A 21,379-nucleotide genomic window follows, 5' to 3' on the forward strand; every position below is an offset into this window, starting at 1 on the left:
CATCTACAGCAACACATCAAAGGCTGTAAATGTCAAAGCTCTCTCTGATTCTCTCTCCTCTGATCTCTAATTAGTGGTTCAGTGAGGGAAGACGTGGCTGGTTACTTTTAATGCATCTCAAACCAAACTCCTATCTTTACATCATCAACGATCTGATCCCCATCTGCCATCAATTGAAATGGATGGCTCTCGTCTGGGAGAAGCCCAATGTTTTGACAAGCTTCTGGGCTTGACCTTCACTCCTGATCTGAAATGGAACACGTACATCAAGTCTGTTGCCAAGGTCACTGGAAAGATGGTGGGATCCTTCTAGAAGATATTTCACTACTGATGCAATTCTCTATCTATATAAAAGCCAAGTACGTCCAAGGATGGAATACTGCTGCCATATCTGGGCAGGAGCTGCTAAAAACAGCCTATCCTGCCTTGACAGAGTACAAAATAGACTTTGTGGCTTAATGGAGGATGCCCTTTTCTCTTCCCTGCAACTTCTCTCCCACAGAAGAGACGTTGTGAGCCTATCATTGTTTTATCGTTATTTCCATGGTAGGTGCTCGTCTGAACTCCAATCTCTGGTCCCTCCACGCCAATCTTTTACAAAAAATACGCGTCTAGCTGAATCCACTGTCAAAAACTTTCCCCACTCTTTATCTATGCCTAAATCAAAACGTAGATTCCATGAACAAAGCTTTCTTAGAACTGGGTGTTAGGGTCTTTCTTTGACCTGTAGAAGGAATCTCAAGGCTTGCCGACACTCACGATAGAAAGGGCACTCGTTTCAGGGCAACTTGTGTGCCTCCCCCTCAGCCGAATGCACACTCTCCAAAGCCTGAAATGCTTTCTTAGTGTCTTCTATCCAGAACACACCGGTTCTCTCACTAGGTGTACACATTCGATCCAGGTATATCAGCCTAAGAGTGTGTCTACATATTTCCACACTAGGCATACCCAGATCGCCTTCAGACGGATGCAGGTAACAGACCTCCCGGGTAACAATGGCTTGCTTTCCACGCCATAAAAACGCAAAAAGAGCATACACCAGATCAACTAGTGTAGCCTCCGGGAATGGAAGTACTGATAGACGGTAAAGGATCGGGGGTAGATATGAGAATTGTATACCTCCGCCCGACCCTTCAAAGACAGGTTTCTCAAGGCCCACAAACGAGATGCGACCTTGACTACTTCCAATACCTTCGACCAATTTTTCTTCAGCTGGAGGCTGGGGCCAAACCAGATGCCGAGTAGCTTGCATGGCCCATCGGTACAACGAAAGGATCCCTGAAGGGGCATACCCCTCCAGGCACCGATATGTAAGCCAATAGACTTAACGTCGTTAATTATGGCCCCTGTAACCTTAGCATACTGACTTGTTTCTATGTCGACGACTCTAATCTCGGCACTGCTTGTTACAAGCACGGTCACGTCGTCAGAATAGGCGGTATACTTTACCGGGGTAGTCACCTGGTAAAGTAATCCCGTGAAGGACCGGATTCACCCGAAGCTGGCACAAATATGGCTCAAGCGCCAGCACATATAGCATTAGGATAACGAACAATCTTGACGGATCCTTAACATGAAGGGCTTCGACCTCAGCCCATTCACTTCTACCATAGCACCAGGGTTGGCATACAAGAGACGAATCCAAGAGCAAAACTGGACCAAACCCAGCAGAACGAAAAACAGCCTCTAGGTAACGATGGTCTACTCTGTCGAATGCCTTGGACTGATCTAAATTGATCAGCACGGCTTCTGTTGACTTTTTCTACGATCAAGCGTATCGTGTGCAAATTCTTAAATCGTCCGGCCCTTAACAGAACAAGTCTGTTCAGGACTTATTAGACGGTGTAAGACAATCTGCAGACGATTTGCTAAGATCTTGGCCAAAATCTTTAACTCTGTGTTTAACATTAAGGGCCGGAAATTACCTATCCCATCCCCTCCATTTTTATCTTTGCATAACAATTTAATGATCCCCCTGGTAAAGTACTGAGGTATGCACCTGTTCCTAAACCAGGAGTTAAAAAGTACGGTCAGCAAAGGAATAAAAATGGGCGACAGCCTCAAATACACCTCGTAGGGCAGACCATCAATCCCAGGGGTTCTGTTCTAGCCCGACCTATTTCAAGGCATCCATGACTTCTTCCTCTTTTATACTACCTTCACACCTAGCTGTTTCGGTCGCCTCAAGGCAAGACAAGTCGGCTAAATAGGTGTCAAACTGTTCAATAGTCAGACTGGGCTCCTTGGTAAAATGTTCCTGAATATGAGTTCGAAAACCCAAGATTCCATTGTTTGAAGTTACGGTTCGCCCGTCCGGCAATGTGACACTGGTGATGTGTCGATCTGCAGAACGTCTAAACTCCTCCGCAAGCAATGATGTGGACATATTTGTTGCCTCGTTTGGCGCTCTTTTTAACCTAGCCCTAACTAGTAATCCCTGGTCCTCCTTGTTATCCAAGGATTCCAGTTCAGCCTTAACTATAGTATAGCTAGCACTATCCCCCTCCTCCACTGCCCTTTCTGCTCTAGAACTACGGTTGAGCCAGCGACTAAAATCAGCAGCGAAGGACTTAATGACTTTTTTAAGGTTACCCCACCACTTATTTCTGATGATAGCCCCCGTAAATTCCCTCTGTATTGTTAGCTGTTCCTGGAAGTCCTTCACATCGAACAATGTGTTGAACTTCCAGTAACTAGCCATCCTAGGTTTAACACTAAGTTTACTCGAACCCAGACAAGCCTATGGTCCGAATAAACTATACTATGAAAACTTGGACAGTCTAAAAGCCCTAGGTCTACTCTCCTAACTAAGAACCGATCGATGTAACTCAAAGTTGCACCGGATCGGAGCCGTATCTACCTGTCCAAGTCCATGCTAAATCACCGGGTTTTTCGTTTCAAAATTTATCGACAAGATCAAACTGAAAAAGTGAGTTTCCTGTATACAACAAATATCCACACCGAGGCGTTGAAGGTCGCGTGCAACTCGAAGTTTACGAGAGGCGTCCCTCAACCCTCGGACATTTAAACTAGCTAATCTTAAAGAAACCATCTTGAGTTACTTAGGGTTGGGAATCCTTATCAAACATAGACGGTGTCAAGACACCGACAGCCGTCCCCAATGATCCGGTGGCCATCTCAGTAGTGATAGACCCGTCAGGGGACAGACCACCGATGTCTAGGGGGAAGGTTAGTTTAACTGCTCTATAAAGTGAAGGATGGAGTTTGATGGGGACCAGGGCCGTGCTTAGTGCCCCCGCAGACCCCGCAATTGCAGGGGGGCCGCAAGGTCCTTGTGGGCCGCAAGGCTCCTGGATGCTGTAAGGCTCTTTTTAACATCGCAGAACTATTGCAATGAAAAAAAAAAGGACAAACTTGAAAATAATTATCATATTTGTACGTTGAAATTTATCAACTCGTCTTTCTCTATATATCAAATATATATATATATATATATATATATATATATATTTGAAGAGGCCTTTCGAGGCCCCGTCCATTTTTTTTTTTTAGAAATGAATTTCTAAAAGAAATAGATTATATATATCTGTTTCAACATAAAAAGAAATGTAAAGGTTTCAGATTTAGCGGCGCCGTTGTATTAGTTTATGGAATCTTTCAAAGTGAAATGGGTGAAGGGTTGGTTATTTTTTTTTTTTTTTTTTTTCACTGGAATCATTTTGACGTCCTTGCAGAAATCGAATTTTTTGTTAAGTGTTTTTTTTTTTAATTTAGATTTTTTTTTTTTCTTAATGCTTATTTCTTTTATGGTTTTAAATATTTTGGCTCATTGGATTCTTCTACGCATGCGTGATTTTATTTACTTTAATTTTTCATTAGCAGTCTTCGTTTTGTCCGTAACCCGTGATCATAATACGCTACTATATTTTACATTTTTCTGATCAAGTTTACTTTTCAAACTAAAAAGACACACAAAAAAAAAAACTGAAAGAAATTTTGGCTTTAAAATAACCGTAAGTGGATTTCAATTTTCTTATTTTATTTTAAAGAAATTTAAAATGAAAGACTAAATACTGGCAATAGATGTCCTTTTTGCCAATACGAATATATTTTTTATTGAACTGTTTATTTGAATTTTCAATGAAAATCTTTAGATACATATACATTGCTGTTTGAAACACTATTTGCAAATTAACGCCAATTCCTACATACAGTTTTTTATACACATTATTACTAATGTTTTTTTTTTTTTTTTTTTTTTTTTTTTTTTTTTTTTTTTTTTTTTTTTTTTTTTTTTTTTTTTTTACCTCGAGCTTGGATTCAATTCACTTGGCCTGTAACATTAGTGACAGTACAGACACTTCGTTACCTGTTATATCAGTAACATTTATTTAACAAAACAGCGTTAATCAAAGATCACATACTTGTTTCCATTTCCGGTAGTGGATTATTTGTTTTGCTTGATAGTATTCTAATTATTATTGAATATTGAGTCTAATCTAAAATGAAACGTGCTCACGAATTCAGCGGATCCCAGAAAAGAAAGTTGAAAATACAGAGTTGCAAATGCTATTGAAAAGACTCACAAGATATCTGAATTTTTCTCTTCAAACATCTCACAGTTACATATACATAACACTGGCGTTGACGCACAATCCGTTTCTGATTTTGAGTCTAAAAGTGGAGTGCCATGGCCCACCCATTCAACGTTCGAGCATACTGATCCAAGTTATGTGCCTTGTGTCTCTGATCCTGCTGATTGGAAAGAATTAAATGAAACACAGCGTATTAATTTGGTTTCGAAGGGTCCCGTCCAGCTGACAGATTATGATTTCCCATTAAACCAGGAAAACCCATCACGGAAGTTTTCTGAAAAGAACTATTATTTGACACTAAAAAATAATGAAACTGTTAGACGTTCTTGGCTTGTTTACTCGAAGTCTACAGATCGAGTTTTCTGTTTTGCCTGCCGTTTGTTCAGTAGTGAAAGCAAAAGTCGTGGGGGCCTGTCTTCGGCCCAAGGATTTGGTAACCTGTGGAGCCGTCTGTCAAAAACTCTGAAGACACATGAACAATCAACTCATCATAAGGAATGCATGATGGTGTGGCATGATAAACGGTCAGGCAACTCTATTGACTTACAATCTAGTAAACTGATTCAGGAAGAGCAGACATATTGGAGAGCAGTTTTATTTCGTTTACTCAATATAATTCAATTTTTGGCTGAGAAATTTAGCTTTGCGTGGCACAAATGAAAAGTTTGACACCAGAAATGGAAATTTTCTTGGAGAAGTGGAGCTAATAGCAAAATTTGACCCTGTCTTGTCTGAACATGTTGAAATTTTAAACATAAAGATGGTAGGTAAATAAATTTTCTTCGATTCCATTTTCAATTTTGGTTAAAACAGTTTACTGTTAATTTTTTCGACACTGGCCAAAGTTTTCTTTCGATTTGAATCTGTTGCTTTAGTATGCACAAAAAGAAATGCTCAATGAGAAAATGAAAGAAATTTACTTGAGTAAATGAACCAATGAACATCTTTGGCACATACGTAGCCGGGAGCTCTTGTTCGTTAAAAAAATATGCATGTGTGAGTATGCACATTAGTCCCCCCGGAGAAAGAAAGTAAACATCATGACACCTCATGTTTAACTTGATATTTACTACGTATAATTACGGCTTGGTAAGTAAATAATTACTACAGTCTCTCTTATTAGTGATTGATGTAACTATTTAAAAAAAATATCATTTATCGACGGTTATTCAAAATTATTAACTTTTCTCTGCTTGTTTACGAAAAAAAATGCAAAATGGCGACAAATTTGAATTTGTAATATTTACGTTTGTAATTTAAATTTTAAAATACTTAATGGTGATTTGGGGGAGGGGCTTTTCTTTGTTTTAAAGTTTAATCTCTTTTCTTTAAATTGAATTGGTTATAAAGTAGTATTTTTCAATTTTAATATTTTTTTTCTAAACGTTTAAACTTGAGGGGAGGATAAAAATGCTATTTTTGGGACACGCCTAATGCAGCAATAGTGCATTTATTAATTATCTTTTAAGTGAAATACTTTAACCAGATAACACGCTAAAAGTATGAGATAAATTAACAACAAAAAAATTAATGCATGTTTTAATAAGTTATTAAGTTTGTATCTATCTGGGGACTGGGGATGTAGAGGCTTTTTAGTGTTTAATGACTTTCTCCTAGATCGAGACATTTCAAAATGACTTGGTTACTTTTAATGTTGTTTTGATTTAATTCGTCCCCCCCCCCTCCACCATACCAACACTTTTCGAAATAAACTCCTAAACTCTAATTTTGGACAGTATATCTAACTTTCTGCAGCAAAATAGTTTTAAAATTTGGGTTGACATTTTTTGAAAATCCCTTAAAAAAACTGGTAGGAGATTGAGAGCCCAAACGCCCCTAAATGACTATAAAAATAGCTGCGAACTACTAAAAAGTAACTAATGGTTTTAAAAAGGTTAGCTGCAAAACACCAATTCTTTGATTTCTTTTTTTTTTTTTTTTTTTTTTTTTTTTTTTTTTATGATTACTGAATATCTGCGTTCTTTCAAGCGCATGTTATTCTGTTTAAAGTACCATTCATTGTGGGTTCAGTATGTTGAAGGGGGGGGGTGCGCAAGATGAATTGTGTCGGTAGGGACGGTAGAGGCCACAGAGCGCATTTTGCGGGGGGGGGGCGCAATGTTCCTAAGCACGGCACTGATGGGGACCCGTCCAACACATCGTTTTCTAATCTCGGCTAAGTCATTGTCGTTAAAATAGGCTGCTGGAGGATAAAGATTGAAGGCAGTTTGCTTCCTCAGCATAGTCCATAGTCGTTTGGCCTTCTTGCGTTTCTTGACAACTGTTAGTACTCGGTTTGCTTTAAAATTTTCAGGGTTAGTAATGTTTTTGTTTGGTTGTTGTTTGGTGGTTGTTGTTGTGTGGTGGTTGTGGTTGTGTTGTGGTTGTTGTTGAGAAGAAAAAAAAAAAAATTGCATACATCCTTCCCATTAAAGGGCTTTTTTCTTTTTTTTTTTTTTCCTGGATTCGGTCTCTACTGAGGAGGGGGCATGTCTGTTTTCATTGGGGAAGAGGAAGGTGTCTTTTTGGAGGGAGAACCGAGGGATGTCATTTTTGTGTCTGTGGGGCAGAGAAGTTTTAATAAGAGGAGCTTTGCGAGGGGTTTGCTTTTCTTTTGAGGACGAGGTAGGTTTTTCAGGGAATTCTTTTTTTTCCTCAGATTTTTTCTTTTCTCATCTAGTGTCTGTTTGAGTTTTAGAAGGGCTTTAAATTTATTGCCCCCTGGGTCCTTGCTTGTTTTTATTTCTTTTTTTCTCCTCTTTAGAGAGAGACTTAGCACAAGTCTTGGGTGGGGATTTTTTTGAGGGGACGAGTGTCCAGTTGTCTTCTTTTTTTTTGGGGGGGGGGTTGTTTCTCAGAGATAAATGTCTTCAGGTGTGATCTCACTTTTTGTCTCTGCTGGTGTCTGTGATTTGTCTTTTGGTTCTGCATAACCTATTTTCCGGTCATTGTTGTTTGTAGGGATAGTCTTTGCAGCTGGCTTTCTTTTGGGGCATGTGTAGGTGAGATGGCCGACTTCCCCACATATCCAACGTGCTGGTCTTCTGCCTGCGACCACGATTGGCAGCTTCTCTACACCAGCCTCTAGGTAGTACAGTATTTGTAGAAAGGCTTCTGCGTTGAGCAGAATGTCAAAGGACCCTACTCCATTGTAATGGTCCTCCTCTATTCCGGTTATGTCCCCAAACTTGAGTAAGAAAGCGGCTAGCTATTCCGAGGACAGCGCCTGGAAAAATGGACTGTAGTTCTACGCCTTCCTAAGTGATTATTTCTTTTTTGGTCATAGCAATGCATTCATCTTCTGTCTTGAACAGGGCTGCCCATGTGTTGTAACCTTTACACTTCGTTATTCGTTCAGCTCTTAATCCTGCTGATTCAATCAGTTTTGTGACTGTCTTTAGTTGACCATATCAATTCCTTAGTTTTGCAATCTATTACAAATAAATAGTTCTTTTGGCAAACTCTGGTATCCGTGGTTATTCCAGACGTATTCCGGTTTCTGCCATAAATTCTACGCATTTCTTCGCTTCAACAAATTTTGCAACGTCAATCTTGACTTTTGGTGGTTTCGTCCATCCAACTGGTGCTTCGTCTTCCTTCACCTCAACCGTCGGCACACAGCTGGCAGATGCCATGGCCGGCGGATAACAAGAGGAGAGAACGAAAACAGTCCAAAGAAAAAAGAGTCCGGTAATTAAAAAGTAGTGCCGGGGGAAGAAGAAACAGCAATAACAATTTAAACAAGTAAATAACAGTAATGAATAACGGTAATAAATGGCGCATATAATAACAATCCAAACTCGCAAGACACAATGATGGTGAGTAAATATTTATTTTCAAAAAATACAATTAAAATATTTTAAGAAAAATTTGGCACAAGGCCGAACATGGGGGAAGGGCGATCTTCTCTATCTAAAGCTAACTAATCTAACCTAACTAGTTTCTTTCACCACAATACCATATTCATACTATACATCCATCAGCGTATACATCCTTCGTCATTCACCATAAGAACATCATACCATGATAAACTAATTAAAACCCATTAGAAAAAGGGGGTTTGGGATATAAAAATTTTGATACAAGATAAAATGGAATATATACAATGTTAGTAACAAAAGACCCCCCCTGTTGCTAAACTGTAGCAGGTGCGCTGATTCGCAAGGGTGATGCGGGTCCGAACGCTTTATTTTAACACCTCTTACGAAAACTTCGAAAGGGAACCCGCATCTCTGGCGAATCAAGCGATCTGTCACTTAAATTGGGGAAGGGAACGAGGCTAAAAAAAAAAAATGGGACAAACTTAAAAAGGGCCTAATGATTTCTATCAGACACTAGTTAGATTATGAACACAGGAGCCTAGAAAATGGTCCTAACCTTGCCTAAACCGTGACCTACTCTGGACTTTAAACGAGTCGGGGCTGACGTTCGTTTCTGTTACCCAAAATTTTTTACCTAAGGGACATCCAAGAACCAGTCAAGACTTGCTTCTCTCACCCGACACACACGTGCAACTGACACCCACCTTTCAACAGTCTGACGAAGAGTCTAACTCTCTTGGCCTTGATACGATTCTTCAAATGATAACGAAGATTCGTATAAGGTCGAGGGGAGCGAAGTTCTCAGATCCGTAGACCACTCTTATACGTGTGTTCCAAATGACACCTCTCATAACTGCTAGCAAGGTCAAACATAATTCTTTTCTAATCCTATCCGTTGTCGGAGCCCAATTACTACATAAATTGATAGGAACCAAAGTTAATGACGATATGTTCAGTATGCAGACCATGAGACCTGTAACAAACTCAATCAGCGGCACCACGATGCGACAGACGAAGGTGTGACATAAAGTCTCGACCTCGTCGCCGCATCGCTTGCAAATAGGCGAAACCGCCAAGCCAGCTGAGTGGAGTCTCTTACCGACCCAGAGAGTATCCCGAATTACCAGCCAGGTCAAGGATGCCTCGTAATTAGTGAAGCATCCCAACCCAGACGCCCAAGGCCAGATTGAGCAGAGCTGCCCATTCGTCAAAGGTAGCCCCTCACCAATAACCTCCCTTACGGATCCCCTCACTAGTACCCAATACAATACCTTTCGGGACAACAGCAGAGCGTTGGAGGGGCTTTCCTTAACTCTTAAGAGGAACTTCAGCACGCACCGGCACTCGCGGTAGAAGGGGCATTCACCTCGGGGCAACCTGTGTGCCTCTCCCTCGGACTGGTGCACCCCTCTCAAAGCCAGAAAGGCTTTCTTGCTGTCCTCCATCCAGAGGGCACCGTCTTCCCTATCCTGTGTCCACGTTTGATCTAGGTAGTAGAGCCGTAATGTGTGAAGCCGAATCTCCACATTTGGCGTACCTAGACCGCCTTCAGAAGGATGTAGGTAGCAGACATCGCAACAGACCATAGGGGCCCTTCCAAGCCATAAAAAGTTGAAAAGAGCCCTCTGCAGATAAAGCAGTCCAATCTGACTGGATTGGAAGCACTGATAGACGATAAATGAAGATTGGATAGATGTGGGTATTACACACCTCCGCTCTCCCCTTTAATGAAAGGTTTCTACTGATCCACTGCAGATCGGACCCCTTTCAGAACCTCCGACCAATTTTTCTCCAGCTGGAGGTCAGGACCAAACCAGACACTGAGTATCTTGCTAGGCCCGTCGCTCCAACTAAAGGGTCCCTGAAGGGGTATACCCCTCCAGGCACCGATGTGCAAACCCGAAGACTTGTCGCAGTTAATTTTGGCCCCTGTTACCGTTTCATACAATCTGATTTCTACACCGACAATAATCTTAGCATTGCTCGTTACAAGCAGTTACGTCGTCTGCATAGGCAGAGTACTTTACCTGGGCTTCCGCACCTGGCAAAGTGATTCTGCGTAGGACCGGGTTCACCCTTAGCTTGCGCAAAAATGGCTCTATTGCAAGCACGTATAACATGGGTGATAACGGGCACCCTTGACGAATTGAACGTGACAAACTGAAGGGTCTCAACCTCCTCCCATTTACTTCTACCATCACCACGGGGTTAGCATAGAGAAGATGAACCCACGAGCAAAATTGCGGGCCAAAACCGGCCGCCAACAAAACAGCCCCCAAGTACCGATGGTCAACCCTATCGAAGGCTTTGGACTGATGTAAGTTGATCAGCGCGGCCTCAGTGTCAACTTTTTCTCTCATCAGGCGTATCGTGTGCAAGTTATCCTGGATTGTCCTGCCCTTCACGGCACATGTTTGCTCGGGGCTAACAAGACGAGCCAGGACAAGCTGCAGACGATTTGCGAGAATCTTGGCCAAAATCTTTAACTGTGCGTTAAGCATCGTTAAGGGCCTGAAATTACCTTACCCATCCCCACCATCTTTGCTTTTATGAACAAGTTTTATCACACCCATGGTAAAGTACTTGGGGATTGAGCCGTTCCTAAACCATGAGTTAAATAAAACCGTCAGCAAAGGGACAAAGATGTGCGACAACCTCAAATACACTTCGTAGGGCAGACCATCGATCCCCGGGGACCTATTAAGGCCGACCCGCTTTAAGGCTTCAATGACTTCATCCTCCGTTATGCCACCTTCACACCTAGCCACTTCGGTCGTCGAAAGACGAGAAAAATCAGCTAAATAGGTGTCGAACTGTTCTTATGATAGACCGGGTTCCATGGAATAAAGCTCCTGGCAATGTGACATGAGCGACGTGCCTATCGGCCGCTTGCCTCAGCTCCTCTGCACGCAGTTCAGTGGCCATATTTGTTGCTTCCTGGGGCATTCTTTTTAACCTAGCCCTAATCACTAAAGCTTGGTGCTCCTTTTCAGTAAGGGAGGCAAGCTGAGCCTTAATTAAATTAACGCTAGCACTATCCCCCTCCTCCACCGCCCGATCTAATCTAGACTCTAGCGTCGCTTTAGCTGCCCTAGATTCTAGGTTGAGTCTTTTGCTAAAATTAGCAGAAAAGAACCTAATGGCTTCCTTAATTTTTACCCACCACCTATTCCCTATAATTGCCCCCGTCAGTTCCCGCTGTATGGTTAGTAATAGCCCTTCCCGGAAGCCCTTCACATCGAATAATGACGTGTTGAGCTTCCAGTAACCGGCTAATCTAGGCTTAGGTCTATCTAAGTTTACCCGTACATGGACAAGTCTGTGATCCAAGTAAACTATATTGTGGAAACTTTGACAATTCAATACTCCTACATCGACTCTCCTAACTAAGAACCGGTCGATATAGCTCGAGAGCTGTACCGGACCGGCGCCGCGTCTACCTGTCCAAGTCCACACCAAGTCACAGGGCTTTTCATTTCGGAATTTGTCGATAAGATCAAACTTATTCACGAAATAAAACCGCATCCTGATATCTGTTAGTTCCCCTAGAAGGTAACCCAAATCGATCTAAATCGGGATCCAGAACTGCATTCCAGTCTCCCGCTAAGATAACCGTTCGAGAAGTATCCATGAACTGCTCGATTCGCCGAAAAAAGGCAGCCAGCTCAACGTGGCTATTGGGTGCATAAACGCCAATAAGACGTAATGCCCTACCCTTTATGGTAACATCCAAAACGCATAGTCTTCCCTCCGGATCCATGTAGCACGGGTCACACGACGCATCTAGGGACCTTTTAACTAGCCAGGAGACCCCTCTAGAGTGAGAATTAAAGTACACTGAATAATCCTTAAAGGTCTTAGACAGCGCACGTAAATGGTCACCAGGAATAAAATGTGTTTCCTGCACACAGCAAATATCAACTCCGAGGTGCTGCAGGTCCAAACTCAAGCGCCATTTTCGCGAGTCAGCCCTTAGCCCTCGGACATTCACACTTGTAAGCTTGAGATCCATGATTGTGCCTTAGGGTTGAGAACCAGAAACGAACATCGCGGTCGTGAGTGTGCCGACAGCTCTCATGAGGGAATAGGTACCCATCGCAGTATCGATGAGTCTGTCACGAGAGATACCGCCGACATGCAAAGGATAGGTTAGTTTAGCTATCCTATACAGGGAGGGGTGCATTTTTACCGGGACCCTCCCAACACAACATTTTTTTAAGCTTTTTATGTCGGCATCCTTGAATATGGCTAGGGGAGGGGAAAGATTAAGTCTTATTTGTCTCCTCCAGCATTTGCCATAAGTCTTTGGCCTCTTCTTTTTTCCTAATGACGGTAAGTATTCGTCTTGTATTGGGGAAATTGGTGGGGGTGTCTATTAGCTTTCCCCCTACCTCCCTGAAATCGATTAACTTGCTGAGGTCAGCACCTTTAAAATTCTTGTTATTGTTCATTGCAGCTGAATTTAGTATGCAAATATCTTTTCCAGGGAGGTAGAGGGTTTTTTTTTTTCTTTATATCAATTGCGAGGGTGGTGTCCATGTTAGTAGGGTTAGTAGGGGTTTTTTCAGGAGAAGCAGGAGTATTGTGAGGGGACTTAGAGGTGGCTGGAACAGGAGTGGAGGATTTATTTTTCTTAAGGGGGCTTAGTGGTATTAGTTTGGGTGTTTTTGGAGGGACGGGAGATGTGACTGGAGGAGGCATTTTGAAAGGGGAAGGAGTTTTGGATGTAGTGGGGGACTTAGTGATTAGCCTGTTTTTGGATGGAGGTGATTTGCATGGGGATTGGGGTGGTTTTTTTTTTTTTTAAATTCAATTTCAAGATATTTTTTCCCTACCGGGGTCGTTTTGTAACATCGCTTCCTCCCTCATCTGGTTCAGAGAGATACGTCCAGGGGTCTTTTTGCCGGGGGCGATCTGCCAGGGTTCTCCTTTGAGAGTCTGTGTCGCTGGTCACTTTGCTGGTTGGTTGGTTGGGAACACTTTGCACGTTAGTTCCCAAGTGCTGGCCTATAGTTTTCTTTGGGTTTGGTTGGGTTTTTTAAGTGGACACTCGGATGTTAGGTGTCCGATTTCCCTGCACTTACAACATGTGGGACGTCTGCCGGCCACTGTAATCGGTAGTTTCTCGTCTCCTACCTCCAGGAAGAACGGGATACTTAAGTCTTTGTTAAGGAGTATATCAAAGGCCCATACTCCGTGAAACTCGTCTACTTCCACGTGGACCATCTCCCCGAATTTTAAGGCACCTAGTTGCTCACTGTCTATGTGGTGCGGAACGTGGAATACTGAGACTGTGGTGCGTCTCTTGCCCATATATTCTGTTCTGAGGATATGGTGTTGCGTAATTATTTCCTTTTGGGAAATTGTGAGGCACTCCTGTGAGGCGTTGAAAAGAGCGCTCCACGTATTGTAACCCTTACATTTGATTACGCATAAGGGTCTCACTCCGACGTTGGCTAATAGATTGATAATGATGTCAACTGAAGCTCGAATAACTTTCTTTGTCTTTCTGTCTACGACGAACAGTGTTAAGCACCTCTTTTGGATTTCTTCGCGTTTTGGAATGTCCACTATCAGTCCCGTGCTGGTAACTTTATCCAGGCATTGTTTTGCCTTCTCGATGAACTGGGTCACGTCTATGTCCACTTTTGGGGGTTTGGTCCACGGGTTCGGCGTTGCAGCTGCGACGTTCTCCATCTCTGTTGATGACGACAGGCGTTTGGCTCGCAGAAGCGGCCATAGCCGGACCGTTTTAAAAAACGGTGAAAAAAGTCAAAACTGTTAAGAATAACAGTAAAACAGTAGGGGGGGGGGGGGTCGTGTGGAAAAAGAAAATCCGACTCTGAAGAAGAAAAGGAAAATGACAGAGGAGAGAATTAACTTACAGTATAACGCAGCGCGGAATCAAGACTTATAATGGGGTCTCAGTGATGGGGTATTTATTTAAATGCTGCCCACATCAGCATTATTTGGCACAAGGCCTGGAAAGTGGGAACCCCACAGGCTCCCCTAAAGGAGGGGCACTCCTGCAATTTTAAAAATTGCCCGAGTAACCCCGTTGGCATTCCCCGGTCGGGGCGCCTCAGGTAGCAAACAATAAACTTGCCCCACCGGAAAGCCCGGTGGCATGGCCTGGGAGGGTGGACCTCCTAGGTATTACCCAGGTGGTGTACCTCTGTCCAACAGGTGTTGGGCCGGTTCCCGGCCCCTCACCTGTTGGGCTGAGTGTCAAGTGACGAATCCTTGACTGGTACTACCCTGTCTTCCTGCAGCCGAAGCCGCTAGGAGACATCCCATCAGCATGGAACAGTGATGGGGTATGATCCCACAATCGGACGATTCTATTTATAAACGATTCTACTAGAAACTGATGAATCGAATTAATTCACATTCTGCTACCAACCAATCAGATACCAGAATTGCTTCATAAATATTAAACCTTTTCTGGAGTAATTTCACATGTTTTTTTGTTTGTTTTTTTCCGTCTCTACACGGTAAGAATATTTTGCTCTGTGGAACTGTCTACTGCAAACGAGTCACCTCTCAGGACTTGTGTGTAACAACGAACCATCGGAAACTATTCTGTCTACTGCAAACCAGTCACCTCAAGACTTGTGTGTAACAACGAACCATCTGAAACTAAACCTGGCTTACACTTCTAGAATCTTTATGAAATTTCATTTTCCAAACATGAAAACCTTAAAATTTGTAAACTTTTAGAAACGAAAATTTACACTAATTTCAATGAGTGTAAAATTGAACTTTTTAACTTTGTAATGTAATTTATTTTTTTTTTTTTTGTATTAAATATTTTCAAAAGATTATTCTACAAAATGACTTCAATTTTAAAAGAAATTGTTCCGTATTATGGATTGCTTTTGATATATAAAAATCGTTGTAAAAGTTTTATTTTTAAAATGAAGAGAATTTCCTGGACGCCTATTTAAAGAGTGGAGATTTCAATATAGAACATTACGGAATGGTTTCTTGGACCCGTTTGATTTCTAGGAACGCTACGAAATGAGTTCTTTTGTAATAGTGTTAGGAAAACTAATCCTTAGTTATTAATTGAAGGCATTGAATTTTGAAAATGTCAAGATTTGGACCGATTGGTAATTTTATAATTTATGATCCTTCCCAATATTTTAAACCGTATAATCATATATATTAGGATAAAATTCCAGATGTCTAATACACTATACATTTCTTTAATATAGCCCCTGTCATAAACAATTGAATACCAAAATTATGCTTCGCCAATGCCCGTGTGAGTGTACCAGGAAAGATACTCATACTTAACACAAGACTTTACTGTACGTGGGTATCCAAGCATACAGCAGTCCCAACCTTAACTTTTCACCTTAACATTGAAAAATAGTGCACCATCCCTAGGTCGGAGACCATGTCAGGTTTAGTCATGATCGGTCGAGCAGTGTGGGCTGTAAGAGGTTGTGTATACATAGGCTATGACCTTAGCCTTGGAAAATGGTGTGCTCTATCCCTAAGGGGTGGGGGGCATCATGCCAGGATTGCTATGATCGGCCCACTGGTGTGGCTGTAGGAGTGGGACACACACACCGATATATAATTAAATTGGTGATATAAGAATTTTTCTAATGACAAAACTACCTACTGACCTTTTTAGAATTCAGAATTTATTTCTGAATTTCGAGTAGTGGGATAAGTCAAAGATGGTTGTAAAAGTTTTATTTTGCTTTTTCACTTCCCTTAAAATAGTTTCAGTCCATAAAAAAATAGGCAAGTTTTGTAATGACTAGGTTTTTTTTTTTTTTTTTTTTTTTTACAAATGTGACATAACTCTTGTCACAGTGCGCTCTACACCTGAACGTTTTAGTTTTGGCAGGAAGCGTGAATAACCGACACGAAAATAACTTCTTTTTTTTTAAGCATGAAAATGTCAAATAACAATTGAATATTTAATCTATAAAATGTGGGTGGTCTCTTAATGAAACTTGGAATATATTCTCAGCATGGTGAGTGACAGGAGCATTTATCTCCTCATTTAACTAAATGTGAAGATTTAGTGAATACACCCCCCTCCCTTTACCAAAAAAAATGAAAATAAGTTAAATATAAAAAATTCATAAAAGGATCGTTGCATAAGTCAAAATGTATTTGCTTTGCAAAATTTTTAACTTTAATCAACTAGGTAAGTAACATGAACACATTTTTCTTAAACTCTGAAGATATCACCAAAACCGTACACCACCTACCTCCATGAAGTAAAAAGTATTAGCTTTTAAAACCATGCTATCTGTTGCGTATATCGTTCTTGAGATGGGTATTCTCTGGGGGGGAGGGGGTATATCACACACACACACACACACACACACACACACGCACTGGGTGCCCCAATAAAATGTATACACTCTTGAAATGTCTATAAAATCAAAATTTATGAGTTTCATACATAAAAATACTCTGAACAAATGTAGAAACAACTAATTATCCAAAGCGTCAAAGTTATTGGCCATTGTGGTCTGGTAACAGCTGACAGCGCCCATTGAATCCAAAACGTTCCTTAATTAGTTCAGTTGGCTGCTTTCAACTGTCATATTAGGGTTTTGTTTTGTTTTGTTTGTTTTTTTTTTGTTTTTTTTTTTAATGTGAAGATTGTTTAAAATGCTTTTCACCCATCCAAAAAAATCCATGGTGGTTAAATCCGCTGGTCGTGAATGGTACTTGATATTCACTCTTCGTCCTATCCATCTGCTTGCCAAGTGGCCATAAAGATAGGCTGTTACATCATGATAGTGGCGGATGTGGTCCATCCTACTGGAAGTACCGTTCTTTATTCTTAAACATCTCTTCGAAACGTTGAATCGCATATTTAGCACGTTGAGATAATTTAAAGAGAAATACATTTTACTGGTTTAAATACATTTATATGTATATGATACTTATATTATTGGCCAAACAGATCACAAGTCTATTAAATTTTCTGATTAACACTTCATCTTTTCTGTGCATAAACATTTAAGAAATCTACACTGAGGCATTTTATCACTCCGTGCATTAGGAATCTGAAAAAAACAAACCCACACAAGCAAACACGCACGCAGTCTTTCTCCTTATAAGGGGAGTAAACTGAGATTGAAGGGAAACAACTCTAGCTAAATTTGAAAATCTAGTCTTCATATTGATTTACTCGCGGAAATTTTTATTAAATGTTTGACTAATTTCGCTACAGTATTTACTGGAGTTGTTTGTTTTTGTTTTGTTTTATGTGAGTAGAAGAGTAAACTACGACGGATAATAACTTTTAGCAAAATTTATTTTGATATTCCAAATAACCGTGGAGCGATTCCGCCACGCCACCTCACTGGACTAACTTATCCTTCTGGGTACATCAATATTGGATTGCACTCCCGTGAACCGTTGTTGTTGACTTAGCCTTTTGAGTGCTTTTCCATGTTTGGTGCAAGATAGCTTTACTAAACACAATAGCATTTTTTTATTTATTATTTTTTTTTTTTTTTTGCATGATTAATTAAAATAACAGGACTACAATAATATTGTACCTAAACAATGATCGTAAGTACTTATGTGTAAAAATGATAAAAACTATTCATTTTAATTACGTAATATAGCATACGTAATGTTGTTTTTAGTCTTGTAGATATCCGTCTATGAGTTCACTTATTTTACTCGATCCTAGAAACTTCACAAATTGAATAAACATTCGTATTACCCATCAATCACAGACAAGCTGCACTTATCTTCAGTTTATTTGGGTAATTCTGTCCTTTCTAATGGAGTAAACATGTGGTCCAGGTCCACTATAGTCTTTGCTAAAACGAGGATGTCCTAAATTGGCCATGTTATTCAACCTTAATTCTAACTTATGTAAGCAACACCGAAATAGGAATTTCCAACGGCCAATGAAAATGTTGGTTATTTTTCGAATAACCAACAAGTTATCAATGATAAATGTTTACCTAATTTAAAATAAACACCCTTTTTATGATAGAATCTTAACTCCCCCACCCCCGAAATAAATTTGTAATGAGAATTTGTTGATATTGCAGGGGGGGGGGGACATAAGACTACGTAATTAAAATGAAAAATAGCTTTATCTAAAAAATAGTCTAAAAGAAAATTGTGCTGAATGAAGAATTTCTCGGAAGTTACCGAAGGATGGAAAAGGTCTTATTTAAAATTGTTCGATCTATCCTTTTTAGCGTTGAAAATCATTTCTTACAGAAAATATTTATTATTTGTCCCAGTTTTTATTTAAGTAACCTTTTTTTTTTTTTTTCAAATCTAATTTGTGTAAAAGAAAAAAAAACTTAAAAGAAAATTACTTATATTACGTAATTAAAATGAAAAACAATACTTTTATTTTATGTATAAAAAGATACTTTATTATAAAGTACTTTTTTCTTTTTTTTTTTTTTTTGTATTTTTACATCTGACTAACGACTATTCTGACGATCATTGTTTAGGTACAGTATTGTATTCATGTTATTACTTCCAGAATGAAACGAATTAAAAACTAATAAATTATGTTGTAGATGCAATCATTTTTACTTAAAATTATTTTTGATCTGTTTTAAGCATTCCAAATTCTCGTGCAAAAAATGCTTTTGTTCTTAGTCACCACCACCAAGAGTAGACCGGTGAACATGACAGCATAACGTCACTTTCTGATCAATTTGTAGGTATATAAAGTTTTCGGTATTCAACCACGTGGTCACCCTAACAGGCATAAAAAAAAATATGGCTACCAATGTGTTAACGATTGTCCATGTATGTTATAAAGAGAATTCTCCATTTGAATAATTATTATAATTGCACATTGGGATAATTTTAATCTAACAAAATATAGTAAGTGAACAAGTTTTTGAACTTTTATTTCTATTGGAGAAAGTCGAATATTTAATTTTATTTTATTTTTCATTTTATTTTAACTGCAAAACAATTTTTATATTTTTTTCAGTTCGTTCTTTTTAATAATTTTTCAATAAGTATTTCCAAATATTTTAAAGTTAGCATTTTTAGGTACATTTTTCAGTTAAACTTATCTCCTTTACATAATTGGCCCTGTCGGTGGGGCATTAGAATACACCGACTGCCCCCCTGCACAGGGTAAAAGTCCCTCAATGGGGGTCCTGGATATGACCTTAAACTATATCCAGTGGTGAGGCCCCAGCTTGTGGGCTTTGGGGAGTGTGGAGCCACCCTTTAATTACCATTGCTCCCAGGTCCACTCTGACCCGGAGTGGTGTAGTACCTGTTAGGGTTCCAACTATGGGTTAAATAGAAACCGACTTGAAAACAACAAATATATTCTATTTAAAATTTTTTCTTCCAAAATCTTTGGATTCGGTATTTAATAACCCAAAAAGGGTTGATATGCCGTAAAACAACCAACCAACCCTTACACAATTAGTCTAAAATCTATTAGCGCCTAGTGTTTAAGGTAACATCTAAGATTTGTCTGCTAAGCCAGCATAACAATTGTGTATGCGTGTGCGCTTTTCAATATGGAACAGCGATCTGCAGAATCAAATGTCATTCAAGACTAAATATAAAAAATTATTTGCTTATGACCTGTTGTATTCAAATAAAAGGGAATTAACTCGTGCTTTAGCAAAACTATAATTTTATCCCTTTTATGACGAGGTAACATAAAGTTATTACTCTTATTTGAAAAGAAAGCTCCCTACAGGAAAAGCACTCTGCCTGCAAAAAAAAAAAAAATGCATGGGTAGCTGTCATTCCCCGGTAGAACTGCCTCAGGCCATTAGCAATAAACTCCTTGTGTGAGTGGCCCTTCTAAACTTCCCCAGAACCTGACTGACCATATCTTAAAGCCATCTCGACAATGAAATATATGAAGGGACCTCCAAAGTGAACCATAGAACTTACATTCCTCTATATTTAACACATAACTTTTGAACCATTCGAAGGCGGAAACTGATAATACATCTAGTTACATTTAGAATGGTGAAATATAAATAATTTAGATCTTTGAACTTTAGTTCTCAAAAAACAAATATATAACAAATGTTATCAAAGGCAAGATAAGTTACTTTTTTACCGAACTGGATAAAATTTAATGTTTTTAATGTAGTGTTTATTCGGCTTGAAAAAACGGTGTTTACCGATGTATTTGAAAAATGCAAATGGTGGTATGTTTGCTGTTGCACACAGTAAGTTTGGGAAAACGAGTTTAAACAAAAAAAATTATACAAAATACTGTTAGAAACTTGCTCAATGTTACTGTGACATAGGCAGACATATATTCGGCGAGTTTCTACCTGTATTTTTTATAATTTGTTAGTTTGGGAAAATGAGTCTAAACTACTTTTTATTTAATGTAGTGTTTATTCGACTCGAAGAAATAAAATGTTTATAACTTTAATAGGGAGAAATAGAAATAGTTTTAATCTTATCCATAATTATCAAACCCTAGTAACTTCAAAAGCAGAAGAGAAAAGTCTCTTTGAGTAATCAAATGCAAAATATTGGTAGAAACTGGCCGAGAACTAATAACTTTTTTGTAATATATATATAATATTGAAAATGAGAAATATAACAGGAGTGGGCATCAGGTTAGCTTAGTAATATAATTTGTTTCGTAAAACTAAATGAGGATGATTAATACAGTTAAAATATGGAATTCTTAACACTTGAGATTTTGGTGAATCAATAAAAATTAAATATCCGGAGTTATTCCCCTTAACATGGTACTTTTGAGATTAGGTTTCGAAGAGATATAGGAAATTAGAATATGAATTAGACCATGATAAAATTTAAAAATATAATTTTTCAATGTGAAATTCTTGGCTTTACAAGTATGGAATGTAGATTTATTTTTAATTAAAAAAAAAAAAAAAACTCTTATATTAAACTTTTTTTTTTTTTTTTTTTTTTTAATAACAATTCCTTATGAAATCAAAGAGTGAAATCAATTAGAAAATGGCGGATAAAATCAATATACAACATTTGAGATTTAATAAAATATAGGTGAGAACT

General features: G+C 39.3%; 1 protein-coding gene across 1 annotated transcript in view; it reads left to right on the top strand.

The window, feature by feature from the left end:
- Window positions 1–5,622: 5,622 nt before the first annotated feature.
- LOC145285862 (uncharacterized) overlaps window positions 5,623–21,379 on the top strand; it is a 182,143-nt gene continuing 166,386 nt past the window's right edge. Inside the window, exon 1 of the mRNA XM_080134307.1 lies at window positions 5,623–5,645. The gene's annotated coding sequence lies outside the window, so the exon portion shown is untranslated. The remainder of the gene's footprint in view (window positions 5,646–21,379) is intronic.

The sequence above is a fragment of the Euprymna scolopes genome, chromosome 10 (assembly GCF_053919585.1).
Source record: "Euprymna scolopes isolate OS-2025 chromosome 10, ASM5391958v1, whole genome shotgun sequence".
Classification (NCBI taxonomy): Eukaryota; Metazoa; Mollusca; class Cephalopoda; order Sepiida; family Sepiolidae; genus Euprymna; species Euprymna scolopes.